The sequence below is a fragment of the Microplitis mediator genome, chromosome 2 (assembly GCF_029852145.1).
Source record: "Microplitis mediator isolate UGA2020A chromosome 2, iyMicMedi2.1, whole genome shotgun sequence".
NCBI lineage: Eukaryota > Metazoa > Arthropoda > Insecta > Hymenoptera > Braconidae > Microplitis > Microplitis mediator.
The window spans coordinates 21,481,647-21,498,683 of NC_079970.1; the positions used below are offsets into that span (position 1 = coordinate 21,481,647).

Here is a 17,037-nt window from a genome sequence, read left to right on the forward strand (position 1 = left end):
CCGCTACAGCTATTTATTGAGTATAGAATAAACACACACACACACAAATATAATTAATAATTACTCATTAAAGATAATTAATTTGTAATGTTTGTTGCGGGGGATTTAATCGCAATGATGGAGAATGGAGACGATGACAGAAAAAAAAATGAGGGAAGGATAATTGTCGATAAAAAATGAAATAGTTTTAAAAAATGACGGTAACTGATTGGACGGGTTGAATGATACACATAAATCTAAATGTCTGTTGGCAATAAATGTTGGTGGCTATTGGCGATGTATGGACGGTAAGACAGTCGGTGAATATGAGAATAAGATACGGAGTGAGCCAAGCCCTGGGCACTTTGTGACGAGGAACATAGACAGTTGATTATAAAAAATAATAATGAGAGGAAGAGAGCAAGTGTTGCGATTAACCCAGCGAGAAGAAGATGTAGGAGAGTTTAAGTAGAAGAGCTTGGAAGTGGGACGCGACGAGTTACAGGCAGTCATTTGTTGCTGTTTATTAATTCGAGGCGAGGCAAGAGACATCCACTCTAGCACGCATTCAAACACGTATACATTCTTTCACTCACTCTCTTACTCCGTCTCTCTTCTTACTCTCTATCTATTCGGTGTCTCTTCGGTGTCTTACCGATACCCAGCAATCCTCGGTTTAGAGGTTCGCCCACGCGTTACTTGGGATAAAAACACACGGTTTTATCTACGGATTGACATACACTCGAATCATCGTACATACATTCATATGAATCTGTACATATATATGTACAATACACATAAACCGGGTATTCAGATACCGGATTAATTTACAAAATTTTACGGCTTTTATTAATTGTGACAATTTTTGTCTTACTATAAATCTCACGTCAAATTAAATTTTATAGAGACTATTAATTATATTTCAAGTATTTAACTATTTTTTATTAATTTTTAAATATTAATATATTTTTTCTCTATTAATTATTTAAATTAAAATTAATTTTTAGCCTCGTATAAATTATTACATACTGTAAAAATAATTTTATTAAATCCTGTCAACTAAAACTGTTTCTTAAATCGCGAATTATTTTTAAACTTTATTGCTCATATATATATATACAATAAATAAAAATAATAAACTCTAGCTCTGGAATTCTGGCACAGACGCTGTTTATAATAATCGCGACAATTATAATGATGACGACCATCATTGTTTTCTTAATATATACATATATACATACAGATATATATGCACAGCATCTCTAAGAAGTAGTCCCTCTGTCCCCCTTACTCCACCCTAACTCTCGAGATCACTTGTAATTGTCGACGCGTGTAATTACCGTGATTGGATCTCAGCCGAGGCTCGAGTATACATGAGCATTTGTTTGAGCCACACATCAGATGTCTCTATACACATCCACTCACATACATAATATATATATATATATATATATATACATATATATAAATCGCGAATAAACTCGTATCGTCTACAAAATGCGGTCGAGTGCGATCATAGCTTAGGATAAAAATAAATATGTTTGTCGTGTCGTCCAATAAAACATTGTAAAATGATTAAATATCATTCAACATTATAATTTGTATTTATATTTTACTTTTAAATAATTCTTACTTCACTAGCTCGCTATAACTACGGCTACCAAACTCATTTATTTTTTTTTTCCTTCGCCAACCTGACAACGTCCCACTACGTATTTTATTTAGTCATATAACGCACACATCTCGCCATTTAAATGTATATTCATATTTTATAAACATATATAAATATATACACATGGAATGATTAAAAAAAAAAATATATGTGTGTGTCGTATACTCACTTATCGGATTATCGCCAGGAATTCCGAAATCGAAATTTATGAGAGACCACGACGGGAGATAAAAATATGCCCGGTGGCTAATTGATTCACAGCGTTGATGGAGGTCCAGTCTGTGTGACATTTCTTCCTGAGACAACTTGTATATATTTTACAAGTATATATGTATGTATATATAGATGTGCAGATGGTTTGTTACGTCTAAGGTTGGCTAAAGTCGTACTGGGTAAAAATAATGTATAAGTGTAAAAGGAAGAGGATAAATATTATTATGTAGTAAAAAGGAGAGTGAGGCGGTAACGAGCTCTCCTCGACGGCCGTTCTCGCACCTTGGTTGAGACATTCTCTCGGTTATTACGAGCAACACCACAGGAACTCTGGTGTGTATTCTGAGGTAGAAAAAGACACCGCTGTAGGTCCATGGTTCCACGAGCGGTCTTAGTTCTGCATACGTGCTCGCTCTTTATTTGAGTCTGGACTACGTAAATATATATGTATCTATATGTATATGTGTGTATGTGTGTATAGATGGGTGTAAAAAATGATCCTCGCGCCCAAAGACATGCAAATTTATGAAGACCCAACGGCAAACGGGGAACCGCGAGGACACAACTCAGGGACTAAGAGTATAACGCATCATTCACTCTTACACGGCTACACATTGTCGAGCGAGTATTAATTAATGGCCGCTTAATTGCACCGTCTGCGTGGAGGAGAAATGTCAAATTTTCTCCATTAGTCGGGTCTTATAATCTTGTTTAATTCCTTCAGTTCTTTTATTTATTTTAAAAGTTAATTCTACAGGCCGACCGCAATGACGATTCGCCACGCCGGCTTTAAATACTTCTTGTAATCTAAATGAGTTATTTTTTTATCTACTATTTTAATATTTATCGCGTCTTTATATTTAACAAATAATATTCCTGACGCTCGCGTTTGTTGTCGACAGTCGAGAGCTAGATGATGGAATCCCCTTATCGCACTCGGATACGTACAAGTATGCACATATTGCTGGGGGTGCATCGCTTAGATATTTATGAAAAATTTTTAAGTTTTTTTTCGAGCTAGAGATTTATGCTCGATGTATTTATTGTTAGTGAGATATCAGACGCGTAGGCAATCCACTTTTTCGCGGTTCAACAAAGTTCTGGATCGATCTTAGAGTCGAACTATTCCCGTAGGCGTGGCATTTCGGGCCCCTGAATTTATATATATTTATATATATATTAATGTACTGCACATATATATGTTTATACGTATACATATACATATACATATAAATGTACGCCCGCTCGAAGGGAATTGCTTTTGACGTCAAGGAAGATCTTTTTATCCCGCGAATCGTGACCTGAAAATTTCAACTCGCAAGCATGCATTATTTCCACCGGCTGATCGAGCTCTTATCTCTTCTGTTGCAGGACGTGAGGGTGTCGAAGGAGCGTAGATGTGTTCTGCAGTATCCTCGACTGGTGAGTTTGATAAAAAAAAAGCTAAATAACTATTTTATATTTGCATTTCATTCCATATAAATTTTTTATTTCTTGTATAAAATCAAATGTTGCTATTAAATATTTTCACTTATATATATATATATATATATATATATATATATATATATATATATATATATATATATATATATATATATATATACATATACGGGCTTAAGTGAAATAAAAAAATAGGCTAGCCGTGTAGATACAGAGTGTCAAGAGATACATACATATATATGTACATATAAAGATGCGATGAGAAAAAGGTCAAGAAACCCTTGTTCGACCCTCGGGTACTTGGCTTACCACACCCCGAAAAAACAACTCGTGGTCTTTCTTGGGCAAACGTTTGCACGTATAAAAAAAATCCATATGTATATAAAATACACGTGTCAACTCTTTTACAAGATTACTTAAAACTATATATTTTTTACAGCTAATAAATAATATAAATATAATTTTAATCAATAAAATAAGTTTATTAATATTTAAACTAATGATTTATAGTCCGGCTGTAAAAAGTAGATTTGAATAATTATTTTAATTACTCAGCAATAAATTATTTAAAATTCAAAAGCAAGGTTTTAAAAATTAAATTTAAAGTCTCACGCACGAATATGGGGTTACAAGAAAATCATAAGTATCCCCGTTGGCTTTACAAATCTTCGAATACAAAGACGTTAAAAAAAGACGGGAATAAAAAGTTGTATCCGATTCGATATAATAAAATAAAATTAAAAAAAGATAATAGAAATAAAGGAAAAAAAAATGCCCGTGGATGCAGAGGGTCCAGCTACCTTTTCTTTCACATAAATACGGATTTAGTCAGCGGTTTACGAGCTAAAACGTGTCGAGCGTCGCGTCCGAGCTGCGCCTAAATTATTAAAGTCGTAAACGATCGAAATCGTCGTTAAACGCCGAGCATCTACACTCCACACATACTTTTAAATCGTCCGAGCTGTAGCGAACAGTATCCAGTATCTTCTTTTCTCTCCTGGGCTCCAGACTCCCGACACGTCGTTTTTCTTCGGTTTCATTGTTTGATTCGAGTAGGCAGTGAGGCTGCTCGAGTACGTAGGACGTACGTTCTAAAGACTTACGCCATTTTTGCTTCTTATTATATATATTTATACTGATATTTTTTTTCTACAACATCTTCACACACCAGCCACCTCCACTGTGCTGTGGATTTTTAATTTAAATTTCGCGCCAGTTCACCTTCAAATTAATTGCATTAATTTTATGGCTGGGGTTAAAAAAAAACACCGGATTTTATGGGCATTAAAAATGACAATAGACATTAATCCAATAGCTGAATTAATTAAGGGATTACTTATAAGTTCAATTTACCTCAAGGTCTTACTTGCCGGAGTATTTTAAATCAAAGCTGTTTTACGACATTGATTTTCGAAGTGAAACTCTTTCTTCTTCTTCTTATTCTCTTCTCTTCTCTTTATTTTTTCAAGAAATTTTCCCTCACGGGCGTAAAAAAATTTATAAAGAGAAGAAGAAAATTGTCGCACGTGCGATACGTATTCAATCTTACCCCTCACATGTATCCCAAATAAGTTGAGCTACGCGTTTTCTAGCATCCCTCACTCGTTTATTTTTCCGTGATTTTCCCCCGCGAGTCGACTCGAGGACTAATGCTGCACATCTAGCAACCGGCGTCTCGAGATGTTCAGCGGAATCTTACGTGGGCTCTACATATCTAGTGTAGCTCCCTAAAAAGCTGCGTTAGCTTGTCACGTATCGAGAGATAGCTGATGTGTTGCCATTGCCGCTGCTATGTTGCTCGACTCTGTTGGGTGACTACAAAGAGATGAAATCGATTTGCAATTTAAATCGATTCTAGTACGTGCCTAAGGCTCATTCACCGCCGACTGATTTCCCTGATGCCTTGAGCTCGCGCCTAGAAATCGCAGAATTTTCGCGAAACCGCGGACTAATTTTGCGGTAAAAAATTTTGATTTCGGTTTAGAGGGTGGTAAAGTTTGAGTTTCCAAGCACTCAGCCAACTCTGAGTTTGCGTCACCGCAACCCTTTTACCGAGAGAAAATTCAAAAAGACTTTTTAACCCTCGACTGAAGCCATATCATTGGCAGTGAGTAGCACTCCTTGAGTGCTCTTCTCGCTCGCAAGAGACACATTGCCCTCTACCGCAGAGTCAATGTAAAGGCAGGGGATGATAGGGGTGAATCTGTTTAACCCACCTGATATATATATTGCGTGGGTGCATATCTAAACTGTGTAAATGGAATGATAACGTCGTTTCAGTTCAATCAGATCACTCCTCGAATACAGTTGATAAATGTGTGTGCATGTGTGAGTATAAAATCAATTTATATTACGAGCAAGAAATTTTCTTTTGTCACTTCAACACACATTTGTTAAAGAAAAAATCCCAAGGCGCTTGAACGACCTCCTCTGTTATTTGTGTCATGAAATATTTATTTTTACTTTAATATAAATATAAATATTTTTATTGGCTATTGAGCCGTCTATATATTAATCATTCATGGATTTAAAATTAAGGAATATTTTTTGAGTGAATCGTTAACGCGTAACGTTACATAATCTCGAGCCTTTGGATCCCTACTCAATAGCAAGATGGGGATTTAAACGATAAAAGAGACGTATCGAGTGTATATAGGGGGTGTTGGGAATTACAAAGCCCGAGACGTTTTAATTGAGTTTATCACGAAGGGCGATAATAAGAAATAATCATCGAATCGAGGGTCATAACCGCGAATCTCAAGCATTATAAAATCAAACTCTCAAGGGCTTCCAGCACTTGCGCTTACATCCGAAATCCTCTTTCCACAATAATTACAACAATCTAAAGAAAAATATCTTCCGAAACTTGGCCATAAATTACCATACTTAAAAATCGAAGGTTGTCAATAAAAAAAAAAATAAAAAAAGAGGAGAAGAAAAATCGATTTAAAAATATAAATAGAATAGTCTGAGTGGAGGAAGGAAGCATTTAAATAAATCGTTAGATCGATAAAAAGACTAAGGAAAGACGTTTAAATAAAAAGTGTCTCATTTTTATTTTGTTCCACCCCCGACTCAAATGGTATCCAAATGTGTGGAGATCTTGAGAGTATGAAGAAAGAAAAATAAAAGAAACACTCAAGCGTCCAGGTCGAGATCGTAGACAACGGTACATATATGTATGTATATATATGCACACATGCATCACATATCTACATGTATGGAAGAAAAGGAAAAAGGAGAGAGGATTCCCGGGCGAACAAAGAAGCTGCAGCTCAGTACGATTTTCCGTAGAAGCCGCCTCTCGTCGACTAATGCCACCCCCTATGCATCCGTAACGCCACCCTCGCCCACATACGTAGAATCCTCGTCTCCCTCCCAATCACCCATACGTATACATCTCTCCTCTTTCTGCCTCTTCCTCGTGCTCCTCATTCTTATTCTTAGAGCTCTTACTGGTCGGTGCAGGCTCTGGTTCTTCCACTACTTGCTCCTCATCCTCAAACTACTCACCCCGCCGATATTTCCCTATCGATTGATCCGAGAGACCCGAGTAGACTGCTGGACTTGCTCTTTATTCCCTTCATCCCCTTTCCACCGGCTGTCCCGGCCACCTGAGCTCATCCCCCATACACTTCTCTACCTACAGTCGCCTCAACTCTGATTTTTCTCATTCCATTTCACATTCATCCGTCTCTCTTTACGTCTTTTATCCCGTCTTATATTCTTTTATTCGCAAGAATCCAATCCTCTGTCCATTTTCTTCTCCCCCCCTCCCTCGTTTCTTCGCCGGGCTTTATTACAAAGTGTCCGCTGTCGATTTATGTACACAGAATGCGCAGGTATTCCTCACATATATTCACATAAATAAATATATATTGTGCTCAGATTATACCGCCGAAATTCTCAGCTCTCATTCTATTTTCCGCGGTCGAAGCGTCTCAGTCAAAAGACCCGTCAAAGTAGTCAGACGTAAACAAAAAAAAAATATATATATAGACACATATATATAGGCATAGATTATTTTATTTTTATTTTGATACCCAGGTAGAATAAAATGCCATTTAATTTAGTTGCAGCCAATAAGAGCGCACTGATTGGTAGCATGTGAAAAAAAATAGAGTTTTAGTTTGATTTGAACAAGGCTGAACCACGCGACGCTCGTGTACATCTATATGACAACGCGGTAATGTAATTATGGTAATGACTTGTCGTTCGTTACGTGAATAATCCATCCATTGCTGATAGCCTCTGCGCGCGCTACTGGCGACATAATATTATATTAAGTGAAATATCTTCAGAGCGATAATAATAATAGTAATAAAAATAACAATAATAGTAATAGTATGTATGCTCGTAAGAAAATAACCAACTACAGCCTTATACATATATATGTATTATTATAAATTCACATTGTAAACTAAATGAGAGCCGTAATAATGTAAAAGAATATAAGATATAAGCGCACGCGTTTCGTGAGAATCGACGTTTTAAAATCGCCCATCTAACTCCCCGTATTTTGTTGTGTCAGTGAGCCTTGGAAGCACAATAACAAGAAGAGTCTCGCTCCTGATATATGTCTGAAGCTACTTTACATTACATTACATCTACGGTGATCGCTATATATATAACTATATATGTTTATGTACACTCGTTACTTAAAATAAAAAAATAACCCAGCCAGCCCGAACAAGCTTGAGCCACGCGACCATTACTGCATCGCGGGGTAATCAAATTATGGTAATCACCGCTCCAACATTACTTATATATATATACATCTATGTACATCGATCATTACTCAACGCAACCACGAGATTGTTAATTCCGAGCGATCTTTAAATTTAAAATCCAGCAGTATTTTATTTGCCTAAATAAAATTAGGCTTTTATTGTCATTGTCATTGTCATTAAAAAATAAATAACCGACGTACCCGTGCCTTTATTTCCTAATAAATAATTCATAGAACCGGCGAATCGATTCGTTCGATTGATTAAAAGTAATAATTACATGGAACGAAAAGAAAGGAGCGTTGGCATATCGACGGGAAAAATTTTCACACGTGAATTAATCATTGTGAGTAAATATTTAATAAAATTAATAGTCTTTGTTAAATTTTTGGCATTACGTATTAATGTATTATTATTTTGAATATAATAACCAACACCGTTAAAATAAATGTTGTTCTCAGGCGGGCTGATGTGCGTGATCGCGTAACGTACGATAATAACAAGCGGCGCCGGTTCGTTACAAATTAATGATCTCGGTGCGGGGGACAAGGGGGAAGGGGTTACCCGAGCAGAGGTAAAAATTAGAGAGGCAAGGGTAGACTTATTCCCTTGCGAATGGAAAGCCGTGATTTCGTAACTGATTTCACGAAGCCGTTGATATGTGTGCGCCTCGTGTGTATCGATAGATGCTTGGAGAGTGTGAAAACCTTTCAGATATTTGTTATAAGTACTCTTTCTTTCTTTTATTCTTTATTCATTCTTCCATTCCTTTCTCTGTGCATGTAGATGTGATCAACACACACTTTCAGTCAGTACACATGTGAGAAAAAGAGAAACGATTTTCATTTCACATTACTGAGACCTTTGTCTGTGACGTGAGAACATTGTATTGAGGGATATAGGAGCCACGACTGGTGCCAAGGGGGTGCTTCGAAGGTCTAGCGTTCGATCCACTGCCGATCGAACTCAACCGATCGAGCCCATAATATGGACAAGGTAGAACCCATTTGGATGTATGTGTGCAGCTCGTCAAAATCCCAACACCTTTTGACATTCGATATTTTCTTTATTTTTGTCCGCTTTATTTATTTTTTTTTCATCCTCGATGGAATTTGTTCAGCCCCAGAAACTGCGACTGGAATTTATTCAAAATATCAAGGAAAAATAAAATAATAACTGTCGCACAGTGTAGAGGTGCGCAGTGAATTTATTAAAATCGGCGTTTAAAAAATTTTAATTTTTTAAATTTAGCAACCGTTGATGTTAAAAATATCGAGTCCCTGAAGGCGCACTTCCACGCTGGTGACTTGGATCGAATCTCATTATGACACCACGTGATTTTTACGCCTCATATTTTTTATCATCTTTTTCTCGGCCCCTTACGCGAGGGTGTTTGAGCGATGCCAAGTCATACACTGGCCTCAGTGTTGGTATCAACGACTCGACAAATACACGTGCCGATGGTTGTGTGGGTCGTTTGTAGTCGTGCTACTACTACTATTACTGGTACAAGTTTCGGTGGTACAAGTTAAAGTAGGGATGAGCCCGGAATTCTTCGATCTCATTTCGCAGATTTAGAAGTTCCGGATAGACCCCAACCGGAGCTTCAAGATTTATGACGGAAGAAAAATAATTAAAAAATCTTGGGCGCTTTTATCGTGATTCCAGCAGTCCGCTGACCACTGGATTAGACGAAATTAATTACCGATTGAATTCGATCGTCTGCGGAAACTTACTACTGCCGCTCTGACTATTACTACTACTACTACTACTACTACTACTACTACTACTACTACTACTACTATTTTTTTTATTTTTCTCGGAGGTGGTATGCCCATCAACCCATCCGCCATCAAACATCACCATCCCCTAAAATACCTTATCGATTGGAGGTTCTTAAAAAGAGATAGCGAGCTCATAGGATGCAACGGCCTTCTAGAAATAAAGTTATTTCGACAGAGGGTAAGAGTTTGTATTAGCAAATGGGAATACTTTAGTTTCAGTCCCGAGTCTTTAGTTTTTAGTTCTTCGAAATAAATATATATATAATATAAATTAATTATATACAAGTCCAAGTATTCGGATGACGTGACCCAGTGATATATTCTGTCACTGAGCAGTCGGCAGTCGTCAGTCGTCAGTCATCAGCAAGAGTATCTTTCGAAATAAGAGTTGGATGTCTTTCGGCGTTCGCTTGTGTTCCCTTGGGCGGCATTTGGTAAATTGAAATTGCGTTCAAGAGGGCGACTAAGAGGATAGGAACGCCGGAGTGAATGAGTGAATGAGCTGAGAAGAACAAGGAGGAGGAGACCCGAAGAAGAAGAAAACGTCTTGTAATTAACGGCTCGCAATCAACGCCGCTCGGCTGAAAGAATTCTTGATTGCAGATTGAACACTCTTTTTTACCCTCCTGGTGGTAAGTGTAAAAAGAATAAAGAGGATAAGAGAAAAGAATAAAATAAAATAGAAAAAAATAATGCAGGAGGCGTTAAACTCGTGGGATAATCTACTTCGGGAGCATAGAATTTTCATTCGCACGGTTTCATTTCGATTAACGCACCCTCGCGGCCACGCTGCGTGTAGTTCGGGGCTCCAAGTTTTTTTACACTATAGCCGGCTCGGTATCTCCGAGAGTTTAATTGTCGCACTAAACACCGACTCAAGTGTCCGTAATAGTCTTTGTTGCGAGTAGTATTTTGTGCAGCATCATCTCATCTCGGCAATCGGAGAAATAGATTTTTCGAAACGGCTTCACACAATAAAGTACACGTTGACGTACTGTAAAGTGCCTGAGGCTATTTCACTGAGGGTTGATTTTCGAGTCGTTTGACACGAGTTTCTTTGATCTCGATCTCCGGCTCACACTCGAGAGCCCAGCGATCGGGCCGTGGAAGCTCGTGATTTTGTTCGAATAAATAATATAAAATTTATGTAAACTTGAGTAAAAGTGGACTCAAGAGGGTGCATTCGTGCAATTCAACTCGCTATAAATACTACCCTGACTTGATTAAGTTTTTTTTCATTCGCCAGAGCTTAATTCTTTTTCATTCCATTCTATTCTATTCTTGATATTGTTTTTTTGTTATTTTTTTTCCATTGACCCGAGAGTACCGGCTTAAATAGACTTTTAAAAATGAACGCGAGGGGGTTGGGAGGCGGCCAAGAAGCTATAGAGAGTTTACCGAAAAAGAATAAGGGCTGGTTAGTTTGCTATTTTAGCCTGCACGCTTGTAATTATGCCGCCGCGCAGTGATTGGCGTGGCTTCGTGGAATCAGCGGATGGGGTTAGTAAGCTGCTGGTTTGCTACAGCTATACTACCTACTTGTTCTATACACTCTCACCGAGTTGGCTTGTGTTTAAAGCGTGTGTTTAAATGCGGGGGTGTAAGCCATCAGTCGGACGCCCGAAAAAAAGTATAAGAATAAAATACAGAGGGGTTTTTTTTGTTAGCTCGAATTCATTAAGGCTGAAAATCAATAGACGTTTTCTTCGTTGGCGTCTGCAGCTGAAAAAAAATTAAGAAACCGAGCGAGCGAGCGAGAAAATAAAAAGCTCGAGAGCGACTATATGTCTATATATATATATATATACATGTACTTTTACAGCGGATGGAGAAGAAGCATTCGCCGCGTAGAAAATAATCCACCCCTTTAAGACAGTTTTTCCCTTATTTATTTTTTTTATCCTCGTCTTTTTTGGCAGATAAAAATCTCATTGTATTGGTAGACATCCAACTCACACTCACACACACACTCGTACATTGTGAGTACATTAAAGGATACATGATTGTAAGAATTAGGAAGAAATGAAAGTTAAATGTATATATGTATGTATATATATATACTGCCCCCGCTCGTTAAAATAAGACGCGGCATATTATTACGTGAATCTGATTCTTATCCCACGATTTAAAGTTGTAAGCTGAAGTACACGAGGGAGTAATTAGGCCAGAAGTATTATATGCGTTTTTAATTCGACACTTTGTACAAATCGATCGAGCAATGCTGCACAGAAACCCTCTATATAGATATACACACACATGTTATTAATGAAATGCCGTGTTGTAATGCCCTGTCCGCAAAACTGGGTAAAACTTGTCTTACCGCGTTAAATAACTCGACGTTAAATAACATGAGCGTGTAAGTGAGTTGTACATGAACATTATTACAAGAGGGAGAGCAGTCTAACAGTGTGCATGTACGTGTGCGTTATAAGAGTGAGTATGTTGTGTGGGGGGATTGCCGCTAGGTGCAATTACCATTGATTACGCGCGAATAACGGGGTCGTGAGCCTATGGTTTATCCATCGTCGTTGGCGCACACACACACACACACACACACATACCATTCCGAGCTAAAGCTTATTTCCCCCATTTTTATCCTTTATTATAATAATTATTTATTTATTTTTTATTGTTATTATTAGTCGGGTTTTTTTATTCTTTTCCGTGTTGAGAGTATTTTATAACGACTAGTTGCACTTAACTGACTTTACGGTATGTACTTGCTGGCGAGAAGGAGAGAGCCAATCGTATTTAGAATCGAGAGATAACATCATCGACTCGCTGGTGGGATTCAAATGAAATTACTCAATTCCATTTAATGCGCCCTGCTGGAATGAACCGAGACACACGACAATCTATGCCGACACTGTCTAATGACGTTGCCATCACGGATCGATCACCAGTCGCAATCAATCTCTCTCGGTGATTCGCTGGTTGGTTCCGCAAATCAAACCACTTGATTGTCTGTCACGAGTCGCATCGTCACGGCTACTGTATTACACCAGTAACTAGCAACTGGCAACTAGTTACCAGCAGCTAGAGTGACTTGGCCGTTGGTTGTAAATATTTTTCTGGGTCACCTGATAAACATTGAAGCGCTGAGACCGAGATGACGATGACGATGAGAGGATTTAGAGGAGCGAGTATAAGCTGGATAAACGACGAAAATGGGCGATGTGCGGTGCTGGGCTTAACGAGAAGAGAAGCGCGGGATTTCGAAAACGACATCAGCAGAAGCTGGAGGATGGGAGATTTTAAGGAGGAGACGAGAAGGGGACCGATGACAAAGGGATGGAGGAGTTGAATTAACGGTAAACCACTTCGATGAGGTCATTAGGGAAAGAAAACTTTTTTTTCTGTCGCGACCAATCGTCGAACGAGGCTCATCGCGAGGAGGGAATTTTCAATCGCGAAACCCTCAAGGGAACGTTGAACAGCTCCCTCGTTTTTATTCCCAAATATATACACATAATACATATATGTATTAAGTGTAACGAGACCCGAGGTTCCTTGAGTCGTGTCTTTTTCAACCCTCGCGTCGTCTCAACATAAAAAAGAAACGCCGCGTGCATACTAGCCGCCACCCCCCGGCGAAAAAATTTTTTAATCAATTATTCGCGCTCGGTGACCGCGTGAATAAATTCTCAGGCGGTTGTTCCCGTGTTATTTTTCGAATTGGGAAATACTATCCAAGGGATTTTCCTCAGACGACGTCGAAAATTAAATTTCTCAGAGAAAAAAATATAATTTCGGATGACACGAACCAGCGTCTTGAGTCAATAATTTTAGGTATGTACTGAGAAGCGGTTTAATGTAAATAACTCATTTTAATTTAGTTTCCGTGTACGCATTTTGCGACTAAAGTCGTCGATTTCGCGTGAGCGAGGCTGAGTGACAAGGCGCAGGAGGGAAGCCCACCAAATGAACTTGAGTTGGTGGGGTGAAGGTGGTAGTGGTAACTGGTATATAAGAGGAGAGGAGGCAAACCAAATATATATATATGTATGTATATATGTATAAGAGAGACTAAGCGCCGGCGGCGAGGGTAATTAGAGTGACGAAGACAACCAGCGAGTGTCTAACAAGAGTAAGATAGAGGAGAGACGATCCGGGCGTCCGGGTGAAACGGCGCCAGATAAGACTTAATATTTGATCGTGAGCCCGGCTCTTGGCTCACCACGAATCACCCCCACCCCCACTCCACCCTCACCACCAGCAGCATCTCCTCAGTCCTCTTCCCAGCTTCCATTCCACACCAGCACCCCGCGTCTCTCCATTTCCCCATTTTCCTTTTATTTTCTCCACATCTTTTATTTTATTTCACTCGATTCTGTCTTTTTTTCTTTTCATTTTATGCTACTCTTTTACTCTCTTTCTCCTTTATTTTTTCCGCTTTCTCCATTCCGGCGAGCACTACTTTGTGGCAAACTCGATCGATGCCTCCGCACGTTCCGCTTGTCCACCCCTTGACCATTCATCGACCCGACTACGACTCACTACCGGTGCTAAATCTGTTGACACTTCACTCCGTCGCCCTCACTATACTTTACTTTACTTTATTTTACTTAACTTTCTCTTTCGTCCTGGCAAAACTACATTCCCGATTCTGACCACGAGCACCGATCGCCGATCACCTTCTCGTTTGTCCCGCCGAACGTTTCTGTCCTGTCATTTCTTATCCCCTTTTTCAGCTACTTCTCGCCCGCAAAATTCCTCTCTCCGAAAAACAATAAACACATTTAACGCTGGCCACAAAACAAAACAAAACAAACCAAAAAAAAATCAACCCAACAAATTGAAGGAAATCCATCAAATGCCCTCGGGGACACTCAAGAACATTTCCATGTCGAACCGGCGAATCGATTAGACGCCGGTCAACTCCGACCCTGTCGAATAACCAGCAGAGAACCTTAGACTTGATTCTCCAGTCTCGAGTCTCGGTTCGAGCGTATAATTATCAGAGGCACGCGAGCCCAGAGTGCCTCGAGTCCTCCACCACCTTCTCATTTCATTCCTCCTCCTCCGCCTTACATTATACCCCTGGATGCCAGTCGGTTCCCTCTAATACACTTCTAAGACCAAGACAACTTCGCCGCGACTCAACAGACATCGATATTCCGATTAATAGGATACAACGTACTGTAAAAATTCTATCCGTATCCTTAAAACACGCCACATTGCCACGATAGCAGAGGCCACTGCACGGACTTTTAGCTCAGCCTCAGACTCTTCTCCATTACCATTTTCATGTTTCAGCCCCCGGCCACCAAAACCTGCACGACCGACCATTATACTTACCAACGTGCTGTTTGCTGCCTACAATCTTTATTTCTCTCTATACTTTTCATTCCTCTTCCTCTTTTAACTTTTTTATTTTCCTTAAAACTCACGCTTCAACTATTCGACCGAGCCCTGTCCGCCCGACTTAAAATTAAATTATTTAAATACAATAACCTAATTATCTTCATCGGGTATTTAAACACGCTAATGTCCACTCTAAATGTCCATAAATACCTATAAATGCACAGGGCAGTTTTTATTTAACACAAATCCCATTTATTTCCACAATTATCGGATTTGCTGCGATCGACTATATAATGTACACACATGACACACACACAATATCTATACCACACATTATTGAACTTTCTTTACCTCTTAGTTAAACTTTTTTAGTGACAAAAAAAATATCGCGATGCAGTTTATTGCCAATGCACGCTAACGAACGTCAAAGTTTTTAATAATACACTTACATACTTATTTTTTAAAGCGTTTTTTGATGCCGGTATTGCACAGACATTCCGGATTAGATTATTACAAAGGAAGCTAAGTATAATATAATATATTATGAGACTTCTAAGGCTAAGTAGACTAAAGATTTATCGAGAACTTAAAAGCTTTTTCCTGCACAAATATTTTATCGGTAAATTAAAAAAATTTTCTCTAATTAAACTGTATTAAATTTTTTACAAGGACCCGGTTTATTATTATTTACTGTAGTAATTTAATTGGACGCCTGGTTGTGATATATATTTTTACTGCAATATTAATAGTAATTTTTTTTTTTTTTTTTTTTTTTCAAATTCAATTTAACATTTTAATATATGGATAAAATGAAATTTTAGTGATCATAATATGAAAGCGAACCAGCTCGCCAGCTGTCAAGCTGAATTTTTTTTTCGTTTGCCGTTCGAGTTAACAATCAGCCGATGATAAAAAAAGAGTAAAAAAATTTTGAGAGAAAGCGATAAAGAATAAAGCCTAATTTCATAGTCGAGGATAATAAATTCGATTGGTTATTCGGGGTATCGACACTTTAAACTCCAGTGAACTGTTCCGGGCGCATACAATCGACTGTATTAAATATTCATCGAGGGATGGTAAAAGAAATGCTCGCAATTACGTAACGACATCCGTTAAGATAATAAATTTTTTGAAGAAAAAACTAGCATAGAGAGTAGAGCTAGACGCCAATAACGACCGAGACGCCAGGGCTTGTTAAAACTGATGTTTGTTCATAGGCGAGTGTAAAATCGTCGGTTACTTTGCTCTGATGTGATGATATCGAGATCGACAGTCTGAAGAGGAATAAATAAAGTTGCTGACACGTTAAAAAAATAATGTTCTTTCCGGGTCGAAAAATTTGATCTGATTTTAGTCTAACTAGGGCTAATTGGTCTGTCTTTGAATTTTTATAAAAAATTGTAAGCTATTACTGATCTAAAGACGATCAAAAACAGACTAATGAATAGGCAGTAAAAGTCTGATTTCGGTCTGGATAAAAATAAAAGAAGACAATAAGGGTAGAAGGACCATTTGTAGCCACTGCTCCCTTTTTGGCCGTAATAACTGTCAACAATATGAACATTTATTGTTTGTTATGACGCATTGTCGCAGAAAAACTCAAAAAAAGTAGAAGAAAAATTATTTTTACGATGTCCGTATCTCGGAGATACGGACTGTTTTGGACCGGGGGCATTGTGTGACTGTTGCCATCGAAGATAGCCCATGACTATATTTGTTTTAGGGATAGCTGTCAACAATATGAGCATTCATTGCTATGTTGCATTTTCAATAGTATATTGTGTGACAAGGGATGAAACAAGACGATTTCAGACCAGGGTGAAGTTGGCTGTCATCACCCGCAGTCTGAAATCGTGTTTTATCCTGAGTCACACACTATATTTTTCATGATTACCTGCATCGGAACTTGAAGATT

The 17,037-nt window shown here is 38.4% G+C and overlaps 1 protein-coding gene across 2 annotated transcripts in view; it reads left to right on the plus strand.

The window, feature by feature from the left end:
• Window positions 1–17,037, plus strand: part of LOC130663977 (zinc finger homeobox protein 4) — a 159,241-nt gene that overhangs the window by 51,651 nt on the left and 90,553 nt on the right. For both annotated transcript variants that reach the window (XM_057463583.1, XM_057463586.1), the window contains one exon: window positions 3,236–3,286. The gene's annotated coding sequence lies outside the window, so the exon portion shown is untranslated. The remainder of the gene's footprint in view (window positions 1–3,235; window positions 3,287–17,037) is intronic.